Source organism: Haliotis rubra, unplaced genomic scaffold (assembly GCF_003918875.1).
Source record: "Haliotis rubra isolate DU_JTF1 unplaced genomic scaffold, ASM391887v1 Scf46, whole genome shotgun sequence".
NCBI lineage: Eukaryota > Metazoa > Mollusca > Gastropoda > Lepetellida > Haliotidae > Haliotis > Haliotis rubra.
Genome location: NW_025767146.1, coordinates 1,506,899 through 1,530,532, shown reverse-complemented (window position 1 = coordinate 1,530,532; position 23,634 = coordinate 1,506,899). Strand labels below are relative to the sequence as shown.

At 40.3% G+C, this 23,634-nt stretch overlaps 1 protein-coding gene across 5 annotated transcripts in view; it reads right to left on the bottom strand.

Moving 5' to 3' along the window:
- The window catches only part of LOC124290186 (neuronal acetylcholine receptor subunit alpha-10-like), a 200,625-nt gene that overhangs the window by 108,555 nt on the left and 68,436 nt on the right, over positions 1-23,634 (bottom strand). For 3 of the 5 annotated variants that reach the window (XM_046726881.1, XM_046726886.1, XM_046726882.1), the window contains exon 3: positions 3,578-3,879. The exons of the other annotated variants lie outside the window; for them this stretch is intronic. The gene's annotated coding sequence lies outside the window, so the exon portion shown is untranslated. The remainder of the gene's footprint in view (positions 1-3,577; positions 3,880-23,634) is intronic. 5 annotated transcript variants of the gene reach the window in all.

Sequence of the window (23,634 nt, the reverse complement as noted above, 5' to 3'; positions counted from 1 at the left end):
TCAGTAGTGTGACACTCACGACCACGACACCAGCGACTGACCTCCTACCACTGACATACATCGCCAGTGCAGACCAGGCCAAGACTGTCCCCAGAAAGAAATTCCAGTTGATGTAAAGAGTTAAATAGCTGTGAAAATGATGGACCCTCCACTGAAAGGACACTCTAGGGCGTGAGAAGTCCGTGTCCTGCCGAGCCTACATATTGAAACTCCGACACTATGTACTATGATTCAATGATATTGTCACCAGCTGTGACACTATGACATCGTGGCGATCATTGAAGACCCTGGTTAGAACTGATCTTGTATATTGACAGTCAGACTTACAACGGCCTTATTGCACTGAAAGGACACTTGTGATAATTTGTTACTAACACGCTGACATTAAGACACTGACACACACTGTTAACATAAGGGGCTATTACACCGACACTGTGACACTGATAGAGGCTGTTTTTGAAATTGACACTTACACGGCACTGTATCAATGGTAGATGCTGTTGGCAAATTGATACTAACACACCGAGACTGTGGCACTGGCAGTCACTGTTAACAACTTGACATTAACACACCGACACTATGGCACTGACAGTCACTGTTGACAACTTCACACCAACACACCGACACTATGGCACTGGCAGTCACTGCTGACAACTTGACACTAACACACCTACACTATGGCACTGGCAGTCGTTGTTGACAACTTGACACTAACACACCTACACTATGGCACTGGCAGTCATTGTTGACAATTTGATACTAACACACCGACACTATGGAACTGGCAGACACTGTTAACAATTTGACACTAACATACCGACACTATGGCACTGGCAGTCACTGTTGACAAGTTGACACTATAACACACCTACACTGTAGCACTGGCAGTCACTGTTGACAATTTGACACTATAACACACCGACACTAAGTTGATTTGACAGATGCTGTTTACAAATTGACAGTAACAAGAAACACTACCTTGCTCTGGGAGTTGGTATTTACAATTGGACATAAACACACCGCCTCCTTAGCACTGACGGACGCACCTGCGTGTGAAACTGGTGGTTTTCCCAACCACTATCACACTTACTGTCAGTTGGGTTAATTGCGTCTATTCTGCGAGATGCGAACCGCAATAACGTATTAAAAAGCGTTCACAATAGTCATCTGATTGACGCCTGTTGTTACAGGAATGCTGTAACACCAACTGTGGCGGTCATCTCATCGATTAATATTGACATTTACCACGTCACATGTACACACCTGAACACGTCTGACCACCATGACTTGAAGCAAATGGTCAGTTTCTACAAAACTATGTAATACACCATGAGACGCAGGCTAATGCTACAATGGGTGTAAATCGTTTTCGACACCGAATACGGACATGCTATGACAATGATATGGTCATTGACTGATCAGTATTGATAAGTCCTGCTAATGCATATTAATAAGGAAATAACAGAGCCGAACAGAACAAAACAGAACAGAAATTAGTACATAAAACAAGACAACACAACATTACAAAAAAGAAACACACTTACTACTCTCTTGAAGACATCTTGTGTGTGAGAGGTAAGATAACAATGCAGAACGTGAAATGGCGGGTAGTAGATGAATCGGAGGTATGGCGTTTACCATTCTGAGGTTTATTTCCAGCTGGGTACAATTAAAAGTGCTTCCAATTTTGACATTTAGGTGTTTCATAATATTCTTAACGTATACACAATTATATTTCGTAATTGAAGTGTTGACATTTGAGCATATAATTAAATTCATTCCCAATATCGAGTTACATTATTCAAATTGTCATTACATGCATTGGCTTTGATGTTTCCACCGCGACTCCCATGTTTTACAAAGGCAATCCCATTAAGAGCACAGGAGGGAGTACGTGTACAAGTGGGGTTGCTGGGGGTTGCTGGGGATTAGGAAACCACTGCTTCATCATTACAATTAAATTTCTCTTTTTCATTATGTGATTGAACGTGGCAAACATTTTTTCACAATTCTGACAAAACGATTGTTGATACCATTTCGCTTGGGATTTAAGGGAAGCGTTAGTCTGTATGTTTATAGCATGCTTATGTGAAACGGTTGTAGTTACACAGTGTAATTGTTACAAAATAGTATATAGCCCCACCAAGAGACTGTCAGGATGTATATATAGACATGGATGGCTCTGAAATCAATATTACATTCATATATCTGTATGCAAGTAGGTATCAGAGTCTATTGCTAAGTGAATAGTTCTAACAATAGTATTATATTCATACGACTTGGTACCATGGACTGCCCGCACAACAAGGCAGCAGCATCAACTGGTCGCGTTCTTGTTTGCGTTAAGGGTTGACTGTTACGGACATGTTTAACGTTATTTTGTGAACGACAATCGATTCAACACATGTAGACCAATGGACGAGATACAACTGAGCCAAGGGCGAGGTTATGTTTGAAGGTACATGTTGATACATGGTGGGGGGCATCAACGTATGCGCGCAAACACAGTGGTTGTGCTTCTAACCGCCTTTCCAAATACCAGTTGTGTAATGTCCCCTTAGAGCACATACATCCTTTGTCCATCAAATACTCTAGTGTGCTCACATCCTATTCCGTCAAATACTCCAGTGCACTCACATCCTATTCCATCAAATACTCCAGTGCACTCACATCCTATTCCATCAAATACTTTAGTGTGCTCACATCCTATTCCATCAAATACTTTAGTGCACTCACTTCTTATTTCGTCAAATGCTCTAGAGCACGTACATCCTATTCCGTCAAATACTCTATTGCACTCACTTCCTATTCCGTCAAATACTCTATTCACTCACATCACATTCCATCTAATACCCTGGTGTACTCACATCCTATGTCCGCCAGTGACCCTTGTCCATGGTCTACAGTCTATGTCCAATACATACGCCGAAATATTCACGTGTAATGTCCGCCAAGCACTCTGGAGTATTTACACGCAATGTTTCTCGAAGACTCTATAGAGGTCATGTCAAATGTCCGTCAACGCACCAACGTCCTCACATCCACAGGTGCTGTTAACGACTCTGGTCCACCAAAGACTCTTTGTACTCATGTCCAATGCCCGTCAAAGACTTTGGTGTACTCACTTCAAATGTCCATTAACGCCTCTATCAACTCGCATACAGTGTCTGTTAAAGTTCTGGTGTACTCCGTCAATCATATATTTTACAACATTCACACATCTTTATATTTTGGACGACGTACATCAAGCCAACTCCTCCACTATCTGTACCGGCTGCATTGACGTTCGATAATGTATTTACAGAAGTTCGCATGGTTAGGTGTAAGTGGAGGTAGTTTATACCACTGCGATGATACCACCAAGTACATCCCAGTCCAGGTCATGTAAGTACTGTTGGAGAGGCTGACACTTGAAAGTACCGTAGTCGATGTCGAGTCGAAGTAGGATTGAGAAGCTACTGAAGTAGACGTGCTAAGCCCTTCATCACATGCTACTAACCCGATAAGACACTATACAGATGATAATCCAATAACGGTGCGGGATACCTCCGACGTGTAGAGATAACGGAGTACTAACCTGTGGCTGAATGTCAGTTGGAGGGAGGTCTGCAGGGTAGAGACGGTCAAATCGTGGACAGTACCCGAGACTTGTTCGCCTGCTCAGACAAGTAGGGACCGGGCTATTTGATTATCACATCGTGTGGTCATTTGATGGTGATCCTGCCCAATCGGTAGCCTGTGGTCATCGTGTTTGGTTGTATTGATCACCTGAGCGTTGAGTCAGTCTCCAATACTCTACGACTAACCTGGCGGTCAATTTGGACTATCCCTCCACAAGGTTCGCTTTGGCTATAGGCCTCGCACGCTACCCGGGGTCCCCTGTGAAATAACAATACAATTTGCAAGTATGTGTTATAGGTCTCCAGTGGGAACCGACTAGGCTCTCTGTATCTACACAGTCCTTCCCAACAGGGATATTGATACAGCAAGGGGCTGATGTCTTGGCTGATATTGAACTAACGTGATAGCATAGGGGCTTACTGGTGAAGATTCTAATTTACTCTCTGTTAATTACACATCCTGACTGAAGGCTTGTGGCCACGTCGTATAAACTCTGGGTGTTTTCTGTTCACCAAAGCTGCTGCTATAGCTCCAAGCCGAGAGGACCTCCACTCCCCGATGCGATGATTCTGACACACGCTGGGACACAGAAGGGCAGGATGGAGGGTTCAGGGGGTAGAGGGTGTGGGGAAACAGGGAGGGGGAGACACAAGGACGTACGTGATGCTGCACATATCATTTGCGAGGGGAGAAAGTGGGATGGGGGCAGAGAGGATGCGAGAAAAAACAACTGGCGCATGGGAATAGAGCCCGCGACGTGATATTGCACATGGTACTTAGTGTGGAGCAGTGGAGGGTAGATTGCCTTAGTTTAAGTATGGGGAGGCCGCGGACGTGATGCTGCAATTGCTAGGTAGAAATCTCAGAGGAAATGGTAGAGATTGGTGAGTCAAAACTACGTGAACACACGTCCAACTGAAATACATGGGAAAATTGTAGTCCAAGAAATTGCATTTTAAAGGAAAATTACATAGCTCTTCAGTAGATTGGAATTGGAATGGTCACAATGCATATATTGTTGATGCGAAATGATGTCGGGTATTTGAAGAAATGATTGGTTATGTACAACTGGCAGGTGTATTGTGTTGGTTATGTACAACTGGCAGGTGTATCGGGTTGGTTATGTATAACTGGCAGGTGTATTGTGTTGGTAATGTACAACTGGCAGGTGTATCGGGTTGGTTATGTATAACTGGCAGGTGTATTGTGTTGGTAATGTACAACTGGAAGATGTATCGTGTTGGTAATGTACAACTGGCAGGTGTATTGTGTTGGTAATGTACAACTGACAGATGTATCGTGTTGGTAATGTACAACTGGAAGATGTATCGTGTTGGTAATGTACAATTGGCAGATGTATTGTGTTGGTAATGTACAACTGACAGATGTATTGTGTTGGTAATGTACAACTGGCAAGTGTATTGTGTTGGTAATGTACAACTGACAGATGTATTGTGTTGGTAATGTACAACTGGCAGGTGTATCGTGTTGGTAATGTACAACTGGCAGGTACAACTATTATATTGTGTGGTAATGTACAACTGACAGATGTATCGTGTTGGTAATGTACAACTGACAGATGTATTGTGTTGGTAATGTACAACTGGCAGGTGTATCGTGTTGGTAATGTACAACTGACAGATGTATTGTGTTGGTAATGTACAACTGGAAGATGTATCGTGTTGGTAATGTACAAGTTGCAGGTGTATCGTGTTGGTTATGTACAACTGGCAGGTGTATTGTGTTGGTTATGTACAACTGTCAGATGTATCGTGTTGGTAATGTACAACTGGAAGATGTATCGTGTTGGTAATGTACAACTGGCAGGTGTATTGTGTTGGTAATGTACAACTGACAGATGTATCGTGTTGGTAATGTACAACTGGAAGATGTATCGTGTTGGTAATGTACAATTGGCAGATGTATTGTGTTGGTAATGTACAACTGACAGATGTATTGTGTTGGTAATGTACAACTGGCAAGTGTATTGTGTTGGTAATGTACAACTGACAGATGTATTGTGTTGGTAATGTACAACTGGCAGGTGTATTGTGTTGGTTATGTACAACTGGCAGGTGTATTGTGTTGGTTATGTACAACTGTCAGATGTATCGTGTTGGTAATGTACAACTGGAAGATGTATCGTGTTGGTAATGTACAACTGGCAGGTGTATTGTGTTGGTAATGTACAACTGACAGATGTATTGTGTTGGTAATGTACAACTGGCAGGTGTATCGTGTTGGTAATGTACAACTGGCAGGTGTATTATGTTGGTAATGTACAACTGACAGATGTATCGTGTTGGTAATGTACAACTGACAGATGTATTGTGTTGGTAATGTACAACTGGCAGGTGTATCGTGTTGGTAATGTACAACTGACAGATGTATTGTGTTGGTAATGTACAACTGGCAGGTGTATCGTGTTGGTAATGTACAACTGGCAGGTGTATTATGTTGGTAATGTACAACTGACAGATGTATCGTGTTGGTAATGTACAACTGACAGATGTATTGTGTTGGTAATGTACAACTGGCAGGTGTATCGTGTTGGTAATGTACAACTGACAGATGTATTGTGTTGGTAATGTACAACAGGAAGATGTATCGTGTTGGTAATGTACAAGTTGCAGGTGTATCGTGTTGGTTATGTACAATTGACTTATGCATCGTGTTGGTAATGTACAACTGGCAGATGTATTGTGTTGGTAATGTACAACTGGCAGATGTATTGTGTTGGTAATGTACAACTTGCAAGTGTATTGTGTTGGTAATGTACAACTGACAGATGTATTGTGTTGGTAATGTACAACTGGCAGATGTATCGTGTTGGTAATGTACAACTGACAGATGTATTGTGTTGGTAATGTACAACTGACAGATGTATTGTGTTGGTAATGTACAACTGGAAGATGTATCGTGTTGGTAATGTACAAGTTGCAGGTGTATTGTGTTGGTTATGTACAATTGACTTATGCATCGTGTTGGTAATGTACAACTGACAGATGTATCGTGTTGGTAATGTACAACTGACAGATGTATCGTGCTGGTAATGTACAACTGATGGAAATATTGTGTTGGTAATGCACAACTGATGGATGTATTGTGTTGGTAATGTACAACTGACAGATGTATTGTGTTGGTAATGTACAACCGATGGATGTATTGTGTTGGTAATGTACAACTGACAGATGTATTGTGTTGGTAATGTACAACCTGATGGATGTATTGTGTTGGTAATGTACAACTGATGGATGTATTGTGTTGGTAATGTACAACTGATGGATGTATTGTGTTGGTAATGTACAACTGATGGATGTATTGTGTTGGTAATGTACAACTGACAGATGTATTGTGTTGGTAATGTACAACCGATGGATGTATTGTGTTGGTAATGTACAACTGATGGATGTATTGTGTTGGTAATGTACAACTGATGGATGTATTGTGTTGGTAATGTACAACTGATGGATGTATTGTGTTGGTAATGTACAACCTGATGGAATGTATTGTGTTGGTAATGTACAACTGATGGATGTATTGTGTTGGTAATGTACAACTGATGGATGTATTGTGTTGGTAATGTACAACCGATGGATGTATTGTGTTGGTAATGTACAACTGATGGATGTATTGTGTTGGTAATGTACAACCGATGAATGTATTGTGTTGGTAATGTACAACTGATGGATGTATTGTGTTGGTAATGTACAACTGATGTTGGATGTATTGTGTTGTGTTGTAATGTACAACTGATTGATGTATTGTGTTGGTAATGTACAACTGATGGATGTATTGTGTTGGTAATGTACAACTGATGGATGTATTGTGTTGGTAATGTACAACTGATGGATGTATTGTGTTGGTAATGTACAACTGATGGATGTATTGTGTTGGTAAAGTACAACTGATGGATGTATTATGTTGGTAATGTACAACTGACATATGTATGAACAACAGTAATCTTGCATGACAGAGATAATACATACTTGTGTTATAGTTGCGGAACTAGGAGGATGTCATTGGAGAGGATATTTAGGCACGAGTATTTCTCATGATATAAGTGAGAACACTCTGTACACAGCTAAAGTTGCACAACAGGGTAAACAGGATAAATGGACAAAATACATGTGGTACAAGGATGAAAACAGGGCATTCATTACAAACTTCAGGTCATTGTTTAAATAAATACACTCATTTAAATGGCCTCATCCATAACAATATCGACCAAGCACTTTCACATTTAGTAACTCTTTTTCAGAAAGTAGCTGATCACACAAAAATCGTAAATAATGGTTCATTTCTTTCACAAATGAGAACTCAACCACCTTGGTGGGATCAGGAATTAGAAAACTTAAAGCATGACAAATATGCAGCACTCAGAGCCCATAGAGATCACAATGCAGACTTAGATATCTTCAGACAGTTACGAACACTCTTCAAATGTACATTTAAGCCAAAAAGATAAGATTTCCAAAATAAACAGAAAGATAAACTAGTAGCAACAAGCACTAACCCTAACTTATTTTGGAAAACACTTAAAAAATGCAGATCTTCACCACAACTTTCATCCAATATCTCATGCCAACAGTGGATTGATCACTTCTCAAATCTGTTATGCATTAATACTCCTCAAAACACACCAGAACATTTACCTTCACCTTTACAATCTACAAGCAACACTGATTCTTTTTTCAACCAATCATTTTCCGAACAAGAAATATCTACAACAATCCTCTCTTTGCCAAACAGTAAAGCCCCTGGTCCAGACGGAATTGCTAATGAATTTCTAAAGGAGTCGAGAAGTTTCATTGTCCCTACTCTCACTGTTCTTTTTAACAAAATGTATGACTCTGACTATTTCCCTCCCAGTTGGGGTAAGAGCATAATTTGCCCTTTGTTAAAATCTGGCGACAAGAACGACCCCGATAATTACCGTGGTATATCCCTCATTGATTCCCTTTGTAAATTCTTTACATCAAATCTTAATAAAAGATTAAAAATCTGGTGTGATTTAAATAATATCATTTGTGAATATCAGGCTGGCTTCAGGGAAAACTATTCTACAAGAGACCACATTTTTACACTTCAGGCTGTCATACAAAAATATTCATGTAAAAAACAGGGCAGATTTTATTGTCTTTTATCGATTTTTCAAAAGCTTTCGATACTCTTAAACATGATATACGTATAGATTCTCTTCATAAGGTTGGATTAGATGGGAAGTTCTTAGATATTTTCACCTGTATGTATAATTCACTTTGTGCCTGTGTTAGAACCCCTGAGGGACTTTCTAAACAATTTTCTTGTAATGTGGGTACCTGCCACGGATGCATTTTAAGCCCTCAGATATGTATAATATATATTAATCACTTATGCACAATTATGCAAAGTGAAGGTGGTAAGGGAATATTTATCACTGCTGTTTTCAATAACGTGTATACCCTTATGTTTGCTAATGATGTTTCGGCTCTTTCAGACACTTGTATTCAATTGCAGAAAAAGATAAATGCCCTCGAATTATTTTGCAAGGAAACAGGAATGAAAGTAAACCTTAAGAAAACAAAAGTGGTTGTTTTCAGAAATTGAGGGCCTCTTAGATCTTATGAAAAGTGGTATTTTAATAGGGTACAAATAGAAAGAGTATCATTTTATAAATATCTTGGCATTATATTTACACCAAAACTTGTTTGGTCCAGTGCAAAATTGTGTTTACCATCTCAGGCTAGAAAGGCAATTTTTTCAGTTAATAAATTTCAAAAGAAATTCGGAAACATTAACTGTACAGATTTATTCAAATTTTTTGATGCATTGATCACACCAATATTATGCTATGGCTCAGAAATATGGGGAACTTCTTATTGTAAAGGTATTGAATCGGTACAGCTTGATTTTTGTAAAAAGTATCTTAAAATAAATAGGTCATCTTGTAATTCCATGGCCCTGGATGAATGTTGCAGATTGCCCCGGCAGTTTAATTATATGACCCGTGTAATCAGATATTGGTGTAGATTGTTACAACTTCCTCATGACAGATTACCTTTTCAAAGCTACCTTATGCTTAAGTCATTAGATGATAGTGGGAGAACAACATGGGCATCAAAAGTTAAAAGTCTTCTTTTTAATTTTGGTTTTGGATATGTTTGGTTGAGCCAAGATGTTGGTGATGTAAAGATGTTTATAAGCTTATTTAAACAAAGATTATCAGATAATTTAAAACAGTCCTGGTACTCTTCCCTGAGTAATTCCCCCAAATGCAACTATATATTATCAGTATTTTAAATCTGCATTAAATGTTGAACGTTATTTATCGTTTAACCTTTCTACACATTTAAGAGCTGTTTTAGCACAATTTAGGTGTAGTAATTTTAAAGGAGCTGTAGAAACTGGGCGTTATAACACTGATTATAATCAAAGATTTTGTACATCATGTAAATCTAAAGGTCTTACTTATATTGAAGATGAATTTCATGTACTGTTCATTTGTGAATCCTATTCACAACTAAGAGAGAGGTTTATTACAAAAAGTGTTAAAAAGCCTTATACTGTCTATTCTTTAGCAAATCTTTTCAAGAATACTAATGTAGACACTGTAAAATCTGTTGCCTTGTATCCATTTTATGTTAAAAGGATTATTATAAACACACTTGAATGATCATTGTGACCCTGACTACACTGGAATTTCGTTTTGAATGTATTTTTGGCCTACGGCCTTTTACTGGAAATAAACTCTGTCTGCCTGTCTAAAGTTGCTTTTTTAAGACGATTGTACGTTATACAATCTTCCTGAATAACAACGTCCTCTACTTGGTATGTGCAAGGTATCGCTTTAAATGTGTGTAGCGTTGTCGAGCTGGAATATCTACACCATTGGTCTAGATTGTACTTCCCAACTTCTAAATGCCACGGAAAGACGTATTGCACGTTATGTCGTAATAAGGACAGTTACTTTTCTTGTGTTGCTATAAATAAGCCGTCTCTACATTTTTGTGAATGACAACTGCTGTATCCTGGGCACATTACGGGATTATGGTCCTCGTCACTGGAACGCAGTCTGATAAATCTAAACAACGAATATCACTTACAATGATAACAAAAACTGCAAAGTGTTCTTTTCAAGAAATAGCCAATTTGTTAGAGACAAACATCATGATTCCTCTTTCAAGTGGTGTCCTGCAAAGTGTATACCGGGGAAAAATGGCGTTAAGAGAAAATAAATCAGTTCAATGTTGCTCAGAAATTGGTTAAGCCAGTTCGTTTGTCATTGTGAAAACGCACTAGTTGAAGATAAAGAGAAATAGATCAGCTAACACTATCAACTTTTGGTTTGAATTAAATATCTAAAGGTATGTCGATTCCTCATTGGAATGGACTGGATTCCAAAGTTCTATCAATAATCCATACAGAAAGAAACATATTGCTAGATGCCTCTCTAAATGTTTACCATAATTCTAGATTAAATCAAAGAAACTATTTGAGTGAAAGTCTACATACCCTGTAGATTCTCAAAAACAATTTGCGTGCATATTTCAAATCTCAGAAGAGTTTGTACAACTTTGTACACCACCATCCGACAAGACAAGCTCAAAGAAAAACTCAATTTTTCGATCCATTTGGCATTTGGCATTGAACGTGGTTACTATAAATATAGTTACATCTATCTTCAAAGGTTCGGCACACTCTGACGTTTACCGAGGAAACAATATGTGAAATGCTGGACTTCCGCAGATAATATCTATGCTAAATTTGGGGCAAGGGCATTTCGACAAGATGTAGGCCTTCCCATGGGCACCAACTGTGCTCTCCTCCTTGCTGGTCTGTTTCTTCATGCAAACGGAGTTCTTCATACATATTGCTGCTCGGATTGGCAAACTCAAACGACGAGAATCTGGCTGAGAAGTTTAACTTAAGCTTCAGATATATCGATAATCTTATATCGTTCAATAATGGTCAAATAGCCAATTCCATTCCGCAAGTCTGTTTGACAGAGGGATGACTTCAACATTCCAACAGTCAACGTTCCCTTTATGACAAGCAATATTCCAGCAGCTCCAGCCTATGGTGTCCACATATCACAACGTTTGAGGTACATTCGAGCATGCTAAATTCAACGAAATATTCAAAGATCGCTGTACGACTCTTGCTCAAAATCATGCACACCATTCAAGGACCTAATAAAGCTTTCAAAACGTTTTATGGTCGTCTAATGGGGGACATTTCCAATTTGACGCATCAGCGACAATAATTATGACTGATGGAAGCCCCTGTTCTGGCTATTATAGGACGACATCTGTTTTCAAGAACATTTTTGCAGGTAAACAATCGACTTGCGTTTGCATTTGAACTTGTGATCCATGACATGCTTACCTGGGAACACCTGGTGTCGTCACGTTTTGATAGTGTTCATGAACACTTTGTTATAATAAAACCACACTCTTAAAATGGACTGAATGACTTCTGATGATTAAATAAATGGTTTTGTCGTTTTTCCCTATAACACGTTAAATACTGGCAATTAAACCAAACCACTAAGTTTTTAGGCTGCCTGCTAACATGTGCTATTAGTGCGAAAATGTTTATTGTTGAGGTCCCTAAGCTAATTATTGGTAATAAAACTGCATGTTACATTTAGCATGACTGGAAAAAGAGGTCACAGATGTTGCACACGACTGCGCAAATTGCGAATCCAACAGCGGCAAATAAATGTCAAGAATCAAGTTTCCTTTTTTCACAGCATATAAATTGTCAAACTGAGATGATGGCTGAGGAATGTGGGAGAATGAAACACGTGTGTTAAGTTTCGGTGATTCAGTAGGGTTTGAGTATGTGCATTAGGTATGACATATTGCACTAACTTGTAGATGGTGATTGTCTGAACTGATGATGATTCCAGAGGCGACCAAAGACGTCAGCAATATATTTCCCCTTAGACAATACGTACGACATCTACTGTGTTATCAAGTGATACTCTGCCATTTAACTATGAATATCAAATGTCTGGCTTACATCGATCAATTCGTTTTCCTATCTATTGACATTTACATCCCTGGATCTCTTTTTGTATCCACCTTTCAAATATTCTAGCTGCTTAACTAGCTCCGCTGGAGAATGCACCGGAAAGCGGGTCCTCTATGTCTAGATGCTGATCAGACACGTCGCGCAGTCAGGCACAGAGCAAAGGGAACGGAGGTAATATAGTATTATAGGTAACCTAGGTGTTCTACGCGAGGCAATGATGTTCTAAAGAAAGGCAGGTAAAGGAGGTAACGTTCTACGGAAACTCAGAAAAAGGTGAAGGCGGTTACACGTGACATAGCCTCCGAAAAACGGGTACAGAAGATAATGTTCTAGGGAAAGGCAGGTAAAGTAGATGATGCTCCAGGGAAACTCAGATGAAGGTGATAACTTTCTAGGAGAAGGCGGTTAAATGTGATAATATTCTACGGAAAACAGGTACAGGACAGAATGTTCTAGGGAAAGGCAGGTAAAGCAGATAATGTCCAAGGAATGTCATACAAAGGTGATAACGTTCTAGGGGAAGGCAGCTAAAGCTAATAATATCCAAGGGAAACACAGATGAAGGTGATAACTTTGTAGGGGAAGGCGGTTAAAAGGGTTAAAACATGTATGAAAAAGACAATGTTCTAGGGAAAGGAAGGTAAAGCAGGTAATGTCCAAGGGAAACACAGATGAAGGTGATAACGTTCTAGGGAAAGGCAGGTAAAGCAGGAAATGTCCAAGGGAAACACAGATGAAGGTGATAACTTTCTAGGGGAAGGCGGTTACAAGGGGTAATACATGTATAGAAGACAATGTTCTAGGGAAAGGCAGCTAAAGCAGATAATGTCAAAGGGAAACATCGATGAAGGTGATAACTTTCTAGGGAAAGGCAGGTAAAGCAGATAATGTCCAAGGGAAAGACAGATGATGGTGATACCTTTCTAGGGGAAGGCAGCTAAAGCTAATAATGTCCAAGGGAAACACAGATGAAGGTGATAACGTTCTAGGGAAAGGCAGGTAAAGCAGGTAATGTCCAAGGGAAACACAGATGAAGGTGATAACTTTCTAGGGGAAGGCGGTTACAAGGGGTAATACATGTATAGAAGACAATGTTCTAGGGAAAGGCAGCTAAAGCAGATAATGTCAAAGGGAAACATCGATGAAGGTGATAACTTTCTAGGGAAAGGCAGGTAAAGCAGGTAATGTCCAAGGGAAACACAGATGAAGGTGATAACTTTCTAGGGGAAGGCGGTTACAAGGGGTAATACATGTATAGAAGACAATGTTCTAGGGAAAGGCAGGTAAAGCAGATAATGTCCAAGGGAAAGACAGATGAAGGTGATAACTTTCTAGGGGAAGGCAGCGAAAGCAGATAATGTCCAAGGGAAACACAGATGAAATAACTTGTAGGGAAAGGGTTAAAGCAGATAACAAGGAAACACAGATGAAGGTGATAACTGTTCTAGGAAAGGCAGGTAAAGCAGATAATGTCCAAGGAAACACAGATGAAGGTGATAACGTTCTAGGGGAAGATGGCAGGTACATGCAGATAATGTTCTAGGGAAAGGCAGGTAAAGCATAATGTGAAAGGGAAACACAGATGAAGGTGATAACTTTTTAGGGAAGGCGGTTACAAGGGGTAATACATGTATAGAAGACAATGTTCTAGGGAAAGGCAGGTAAAGCAGATAATGTCCAAGGGAAACACAGATGAAGGTGATAACTTTCTAGGGAAGGTGGGGGGTAAACACATGTATAGAAGACAATGTTCAAGGGGAAGGCAATAAAGCAGATAATGTCCAAGGGAAACATCGATGAAGGTGATAACAATGTTCTAGGGAAGAAAGGTAAAGAAGCTAAAGATAATGTCCAAGGGAAACACAGAGAAGGTGATAATAGGGAAGCTAAAGCGGAAGTAAAACATAGAAGAACTTCTAGGGAAAGGCAGGTAAAGCAGATAATGTCCAAGGGAAACACAGATGAAGGTGATAACTTCTCTACAAGGCAGACAATGGAAAGCAGGTAAAGCAGGTAATGTCCAAGGGAAACACAGATGAAGGTGATAACTTTCTAGGGAAAGGCAGGTAAAGCAGGTAATGTCCAATGGGAAACACAGATGAAGGTGATAACTTTCTAGGGAAGGCGGACAAGGGGTAAAACATCTAGAAGAAAGGGGCAGGTAAAGCAGATAATGTCCAAGGGAAACACAGATGAAGGTGATAACTTTCTAGGGAAAGGCAGGTAAAGCAGGTAATGTCCAAGGGAAACACAGATGAAGGTGATAACTTTCTAGGGAAAGGCAGGTAAAGCAGGTAATGGGAAACACAATGAAGGTGATAACGTTAGGGAAGGTGGTTACAAGGGTAAAACATGTATAGAAGACAATGTTCTAGGGAAAGGCAGCTAAAGCAGATAATGTCCAAGGGAAACACAGATGAAGGTGATAACTTTCTAGGGAAAGGCAGGTTACAAGGGGGGAAACACAGATGAAGGTGATAACGTTCTAGGGGAAGCAGGTAAAGCAGGTAATGTCCATAGGGAAACACAGATAAAAGGTGATAATGTTCAAGGGAAACACAGATGAAGGTGATAACATGTATAGAAGACAATGTTCTAGGAAAGGCAGGTAAAGCAGATAATGTCCAAGGAAACACACAGATGAAGGTGATAATGTCCAAGGAAACACAGATGAAGGTGATAACTTTCTAGGGAAGGTGGTTACAAGGTATTACATGTATAGAAGACAATGTTCTAGGGAAAACAGCTAAAGCAGATAATGTCCAAGAAACACAGATGAAGGTGATAACTTTTCTAGGGAAAGGCAGGTAAAGCAGGTAATGTCCAAGGGAAACACAGATGAAGGTGATAACGTTCTAGGGAAGGCGGTAAAAGGGTCCAAAGGCATAGAAGACAATGTTCTAGGGAAAGGTAAAGCAGATAATGTCCAAGGGAAACACAGATGAAGGTGATAACTTCTAGGAAAGGCAGGTAAAGCAGATAATGAAGGAAACACAGATGAAGGTGATAACGTTCTAGGGAAGGTGGTTACAAGGGAAAAACATGTATAGAATGACAATGTTCTAGGGAAAGGCAGCTAAAGCAGATAATGTCCAAGGGAAACACAGATGAAGGTGATAACTTCTAGGGAAAGGCAGGTAAAGCAGGTAAAACATGGAAAGACAGACAAGGTGTTCTTCTAATGGGAAAGGCAGATACAGGGATAATTAAAAGGCATGATAATGTCCAAGGGAAACACAGATGAACAATGTTCTAGGGGGAAAGGCACAGATGAAGGTGATAACTTTCTAAAGCAGACAATAATAAAGCAGATAATGTCCAAGGGAAACACAGATGAAGGTGATAACGTTCTAGGGAAAGGCAGGTAAAGCAGGTAATGTCCAAGGGAAACACAGATGAAGGTGATAACGTTCTAGGGGAAGGTGGTTACAAGGGGTAAAACATGTATAGAAGACAATGTTCTAGGGAAAGGCAGCTAAAGCAGATAATGTCCAAGGGAAACACAGATGAAGGTGATAACTTTCTTGGGAAAGGCAGGTAAAGCAGGTAATGTCCAAGGGAAACACAGATGAAGGTGATAACTTTCTAGGGGAAGGTGGTTACAAGGAGTAAAACATGTATAGAAGACAATGTTCTAGGGAAAGGCAGCTAAAGCAGATAATGTCCAAGGGAAACACAGATGAAGGTGATAACTTTCTAGGGGAAGGCGGTTACAAGGGGTAAAACATGTATAGAAGACAATGTTCTAGGGCAAGGCTGCTAAAGCAGATAATGTCCGAGGGAAACACAGAGATGAAGGTAATAACTTTCTAGGGGAAGGCGGTTACCCGTGGTAATATTCTACGGTAAACAGGTACAGGAGAGAATGATCTAGGGAAAGGCACGTACAGGAGAGAATGTTCTAGGGAAAGGCAGGTAAAAGGCCAATGTTCTGAGGAAAGGCGGGAACTAGAGGGAATGTTTTACAGAACGGCAGGTACAGGAGCTAATGTTTTAGGGAAGGCAGGTTGGACGTGGACGTAACACCACCACTGACCCATGAGAGCAGCGCTTCAAACAAAAATCAATACATGACAGCTCAAGAATCAAGCAGCTAATGGTGACATTTATGAGCAACATCTCAATTACTGACTGCATATAAAAATTCTCAATTACTGGTTGCATACCGAGAATCTCGGTCGTGACAGGCATAGTTTTTACTGTGTGTTTTGGTGATCAGAAACATTAGAATTTCCCCCAAAGTCCCACCACAATCAGCTGCCATAATTACACAAGTTATGTTGACTGAAAACGTGTGGAATAAACGATTGCAATCTGGAATGTGATGAGCAACTCCCCGTTAGCCAAGAATGTCGTTTTCATGGGAAGGGCGAGGAAACAGGACAAATGGGCAGTGTGTGTCATGACGGGAAATAGGTAGCATATCTTGTAACAAATAGTTTTTAGTTCATGTAAATGCACCTACTACATGAGTGAGTGAGTGAGTGCGTGAGTGAGTGAGTGCGTGAGTGAGTGAGTGAGTGAGTGAGTGAGTGAGTGAGTGAGTGAGTGAGTGAGTGAGTGAGTGCGTGAGTGAGTGAGTGAGTGAGTGAGTGAGTGAGTGAGTGAGTGAGTGAGTGAGTAGGAGAGCAGGTGAATGAAGACACTTTGAACTATTTCCATGGTGAATTACGGTTTTGAAGCATAATGTGGAAGGAAACAGGTCTAAGGCGTTTACTAATTTGGGATTCGAACCCTGGATCAACTGTTACTGGAGTGCCCTAGTTTAGATGACTGAACTACCAATATAACAGGTACCAAGCTCTACCATATATGGACATGGTTTCATTTTCAAAATGTTAAAACAGCTGAATAAACTTAGGAATATTTAGAATCATGAAAATATATACTACGCATCTGACGGATGCTTTTTTTAAAGATATATGTACAGTACATTTTATCGCTTCTCGGGCGTCAGACAAGGCCGTCGATTATCCCATTTTTTGTATGCTGTTTTTATAAGTGATATAACTGATTCTTTGGGCTGTTAAGCGCATGATGTAATACTACCAGCTTTGGATCTACTTTGGATCACTGATTACATAACTTCCCGGATGTCTCAATCAGTGGATCACAAGGTGCACATCTTGACAAGGAATCCACATAATTTGTGACATAAGGAAACATAGATAAACGTACAGTGAAACTATTTACAAAAGGTGGTAAGCTGAAGTACTTATGAAATATAAAATATAGGAAACAAAATTGCTGATATCATCCCAAGCTATATTATTCGGATGTGCAAATAGCTTCATCTGGATATTTAGTACCAAGTCATGAACGCATGTCCTCACTGTTTGTCTATAGATATACTAATGCTGGGCGGATGCCATTCAACAGTTTACTGTGTGGCTAGCCACAAACTCGTTCAGAACTGGTGATATACTAGCTGTACAAGCAAGACCTCCCACCCATGAATTACCAATAGATGGAGACATGCAAGGCAATAAAAACCTCGACATGTAGGATACGTCTTTACTGACGTTTTCTAGCCTCCAACCCTGTAAAATACAACAGGCGAACCTTTACAATCGAATTCAAACTTTAGAATAACTTTTTAAAAATATAAAGAAAACTGACAAACTGTAGCTGATTAGCGACTAAACATTTTATGCAGAAGGCGTCAGTCAACACCAAGAGACAAAACTTGGTGGAACACCATCAACTGTAATTCCTGAGAAGACATGTGATTTAGTGTCCTTGAAACACATTACACGTGTTTATGTGATGTTAGCTTTTTGTTACATAATGCACCCATGTCTGAAAGCGTTAAAAGATTTTGTCCACAAATTAAATTGCAATATAATTCCTTTGTTGGCGGAGACAGAAGAGATGATTCCTGCATTAACAATGTATTAGTGCGATGTTGGGTGATGTGGCTCTGACAATTTGGGCCAGCGACAGGTATGAGAAGCAAGGGACAACCGTCGGTAAAGAGATTAAATAGTCCTAGGTGTAGACAGGCACGACACTTCACCACTTGCCCCTCGCCAGACTGTCGGTTGAGAACGTACATTAAGAACTAACTGTTTTCAGTGTGATTCAGCTTCATATTTAAAACACGAGCTGGAAGTGATTCTGTCTGCACGGGAGACAACTCGGTATTGGTATCGGAGGTCATGGCGTGATGTCCTCGAGAGACGATGAGACGATGTCAGAGACGATGTCGTTGTCATTGACATGACGAGTGAGTATATGTGACATGTGTCATCAACATGGAGTCAGTGTCCGGGACACGATATCAACACCTTTGGCCTCTACATATAACATAGTGGGACTGCCATTCAGTGGTAGACATTGATGTCTTTACCATAGGACCCGTGCAGATACTGGTTAGTATTGGTTTTCAGTAATCCATGCTTGTCGTAACAGGCAACTCATGAAGTTGCTGGATAGAATTGGTATTCAGTAATCCATGCTTGTCGTAAGAGGCTACCCATGAAGATCCTGGTTAGAATTGGTCTTCAGTAACCCATGCTTGTCGTAAGAGGCAACTAACGGGATCGGGTGGTCAGGCTCATTGACATGGTTGACACATGTCATCGTATCCCGATTGCGTAGATTAATGCGCATGCTGTTGATCACTGGATTGTCTGGTCCAGGCTCGAATATTTACCGACCGCCTCCATATAGTTGGAATATTGCTGAGCGCGGCGTTAAACAACAAACCAACGCCAACCAACAATCTTTAGCACAGCGTGGCATAATTATAATTCAACAATTTGAAAGCAGCTTTAGTTCGTGATATCGCGTCACCAATATCAGTTGAATCGATGCAGAATCGATTCAGTCGCCTTCGCCGAAGCTGCAAGATTTTAAATCATTTGTCGTTTCTTTTTTCATTAGTCACGGACCAAGTTGCTTGATACTTACCAGACATACACTAATATAAAAATAAAGTGACGTGATTTATATCGCCAGCGTGACAGGGATGCCATACTAGATATTTGTAAAACTTAGTGAGCGAAAACTATTCCTTGACTAATGGGATGTGTTTGAGGGCGGGAGTTCGTATTTCAACCAAGCACAAACACTTGTAACACCACTCTAAGTTCGAGGCCAGGTAATAGAGCATTTACAGCACAAACCAGCTCTAAACAGAGACCATTTGCATCTATTTACGAAGCAAGATAATTATCATTTTTAAAAGATTTTGGTGAGACATGAAAGCAAAACTTCTCACACTCACAAATCTCTATTTAAAGCCAATTTCCAGATACAGAATTTGTTCAAGAGGAAAAAGGATAGTTTAAGTGGCCTTTTCGCATTTACAATATTTATTAAGTATTCATTGGCCCCCGAGATGGTGTCATCATACGAACACACGCCATTTGCTAATCAAGTTTGTTCTAGAAAATGATATTTGACTGAATTTGGAAGCGGTGCGTGTATTTGCTATGTAACGGCCTGGGGATACGGGTCTGGTGAGGTGCCAGGGATGGAGGGGACTTAACGACGGTGAGAGTGACGGTGGGAGTGAGCGTGAGGGGTAGGGATTGAGGTGGGTTAAATGGGGCGTGGTTTGGGGGTGGGGGAGACTCACGGGGGTAGAACATGTGGGTATGATGTGAGGATTCGTGATGTGGTGGTTTACGGGAACTGATTAGTTTGAATGAAGTGTGAGAGAAGTGTGTATGTTGTGTGTGTACATGTTCATGTGGAGAAATGGTGTTTGGTGCACTGGTGATGGTGCACATGCGAGTGCACATGTGGATGTTGGGATAGGGGTAGGGGTCTATTTGGTGGACGATTTGTGTGGATGTTATTGTTTGTGTGTGGCTGTGGTTTCGGTTGTGGATGTGGCTGTGAATTAGAGGTGTGACGATACAGGAATTTCACGATACAACACGTATCGTGATATCTTGGAACGATACGATTCGATTCGAGGCATATCACGATATGCTTTCTTTAGTTATTTTCTTTTACAAAAGTATATTTTGATAGCAAGTAACAGTGTAAATTGTGACAAAACCGTATAGTGAAAATTAACAATTAGGTCAACGATACACATCACGATACGAAAGAAGTATCGATATATTTATAGACAGATAAAGTATCACGATTACGATACTACGATATATCGTCACAGCTATAATACGCGTGTACAGGAACACTGGCCACTGTTGCATGCTGGTCAGTTACATACTGGTCAGTACTGGACATCGCGACTCGTTTCTTATGTTATCAAATACTTCTATTCGATGTCCCAGACACGACTGTTTACATGTGCCTGTGATATAGCTGGAATATTGCAGACATCGTTTCTTAAAATATGTCCTTTCAGTAATTGACAACGCAGTCTGTCTTAACCCGCTCCCATGTACTGGTCGAGCTCACGTATGTGAGTTACAGGAGGCTAGTAGTAGCAACGTTGGCTTTTCACGGCGTAGATCCGGGTTCGATTCCCCATGAGGGCACAATGTGTGAAGCTTCCTTCTGATGTAAGACATGTATCATGGATACTGACAAGTATCAGTCACTGACTCACTCCCCATTAGGCTGCTTTCAGGACAAGTGTGGGGCACTAAATACTTACTTTACACGTGTATAGCATGTTGAATCACATGATATCCATCACATGTCAAATACAAGACAATAATATGTTTCCACTGACCAACTATCAAAACAACTACAAGATGGCAGTCAATCCCATCCAATACAGCAATAATGTTTTAATTACCAAATCTTCTTCCTTTTTCACCCAGATGAGTATACTACCACCTCACCAGAGATCACAAATCTAACAGACCAACTCGTGGCCAGGCGTCAATATATTGTGTACCGTTTATCTAGTGTGGGACACATTAACGTCAATGGCGGCCTGGCCCACTGTAACTCCGTATTTGCATATAGATGGCTCCGTCTTCACCTACACGAGGAGATACACGAGATAATATATCGAGGACGACAAAAACAGTTTTAACAGTTACGAGCCCGAAATATATTTTACAGGGTAAGTTTCTAACATGATTATGGGAGCGATTTGTGGCGGTATGTCTGGTGGCTAAATAATCGATAGATGGTCTGTGAGATATACCATTAACAACCGCGATTAGCGTTACGAGCTGTTGTTGTCCTTGACACGGAGCATGGCCCTCCGACTAAGAAGCTGCTGGGATGGAAGAGGGATTCAATATATACCAGCCATGAAATAAGCATGAGAATTCCTTAACGTGTATTAAAAACGAAGGACTAAATCATGATGCGAAATATGCTGCAGCACTTCGGAGGAGTGGACATTGACAACCCTTTATCTCGTAACTGAAGACAGAAGGGGCTGAGTACCAAGACCCTAGTATTTCGTAACTTTCAGATGTTGAATAAACACACACGTACACGCACGTACTCACACATGCACTCACACCAACACACATACGCACTCATACACACGCGCATTCACAAAAATAAACCCCAGTGGCCGTATGCCCATGTTGGGCGTAGCTAACGTCAGGCGTAACACACTACGTCGGGCTTAGCAGCGCCCTCCTCTTACACGTCATGCATAACGTCGGTTTAGCCTAGGCGTTGCTACGACCGGCTTAACGGATTTACGTCGAGGAGCAGTGAGCTATTTTTAGATTTTCGAACGTTTTTAAACCACCGGTAAAAGGCGCGAAACATCTTCGCGGTACATCCCTTTCAGCCGTAATCATGGAAAGCCAAAGAAAACCGAGAAAACCCAACTTTACCGATGGATCCTGATGGAGAAATAACATGGACTTTCAAAATGGGCTTCACCATAAATGTCGCCATTTTTTACACATTACGAAATCACGATTCACAGCGTTATTTGGTGTATGTTTTCAAATGTTCGAATCGGATAATTACTACTCAGAAGTATTGAATTTCAAAAATAGCATATTACTGATCACTGATATCAGGTTTTCATGAAATCACTAATGATAATTCTGAAAATACACTTACACGAACGCCGAAGTGCGCTTTCCGTCATATTGGATAGTGTTTACAAAATCACGTTTCGTGAAGGCCGGTATTGAGACGCCAATTACATCACGTATATATCATATTCAGCTGCGACAAATGCATCACTGAATTCCCCATACATTTTAGAATCAAATTACAAATGGGCTGTGTCACCAATATCAACTGTCCTGATAAAATGAAACGAAAGATATTGGGTGTGAAAAGTCCAAACGAACGCCGTGCTCGAAAGGCTGCGCTTGTAAAGAAAGAAAAATTCCGATTTTACAATACGTAGCATTTTCTGAAATTTTCCGACATTCAGCCGTCTATTCATTGCTTGCAATGGCTCAATAGCTTTAGAATATGCATGGAAAGAGTATCGTAGCAAGAAATGGGAAATTAAAAACAGATACAATGCAATCATTTGATATTTCATAAGAAATTGTCGAAGTTTCCGTGCAGCGTGACGCCATGACTGACGCAAAATCACGCAAAACGACAAATTTATCAGCATTTCTGGCTTCTTCTCTTACTTACAATGAAAACGATAAAACATATAACAATACACAGATAGTCAGAATCATTCTGATTACTTTCATTTCATATTTTATAAACGAACGATCCCTGAATCAAGGGAAGGGTCCTCGCAAAATCCTGTGTACCCTTGTCAGCGAGGCCGCCATTTTGTAAGATATCGGTCATCGGTTGTGATGTCATACGTCAACATTGTTGTACATGTTTGGCATTTTCTTTGAGGTGAAGGTCGGTTGAACAAGAGTAAACACAATCGCCCTATCCTTCCGATTACACTTTCAGTATTATGATGTATGTTTAGTGTATCGTTCAGATATTTTTTCATCAAACTAATTTCTGTATATACATTTGGCCTTGTTCAATACCATATAATACGTGGATATAGGGTAGGCGTTTTTTTTAGGTAAGATATATGCTAATCAGCAAACCAATGTCGTCTTTTTCCGACGTCGCAAAATGCATAAAACAAACCATGACGTCAACTAAAATGTTGTATTA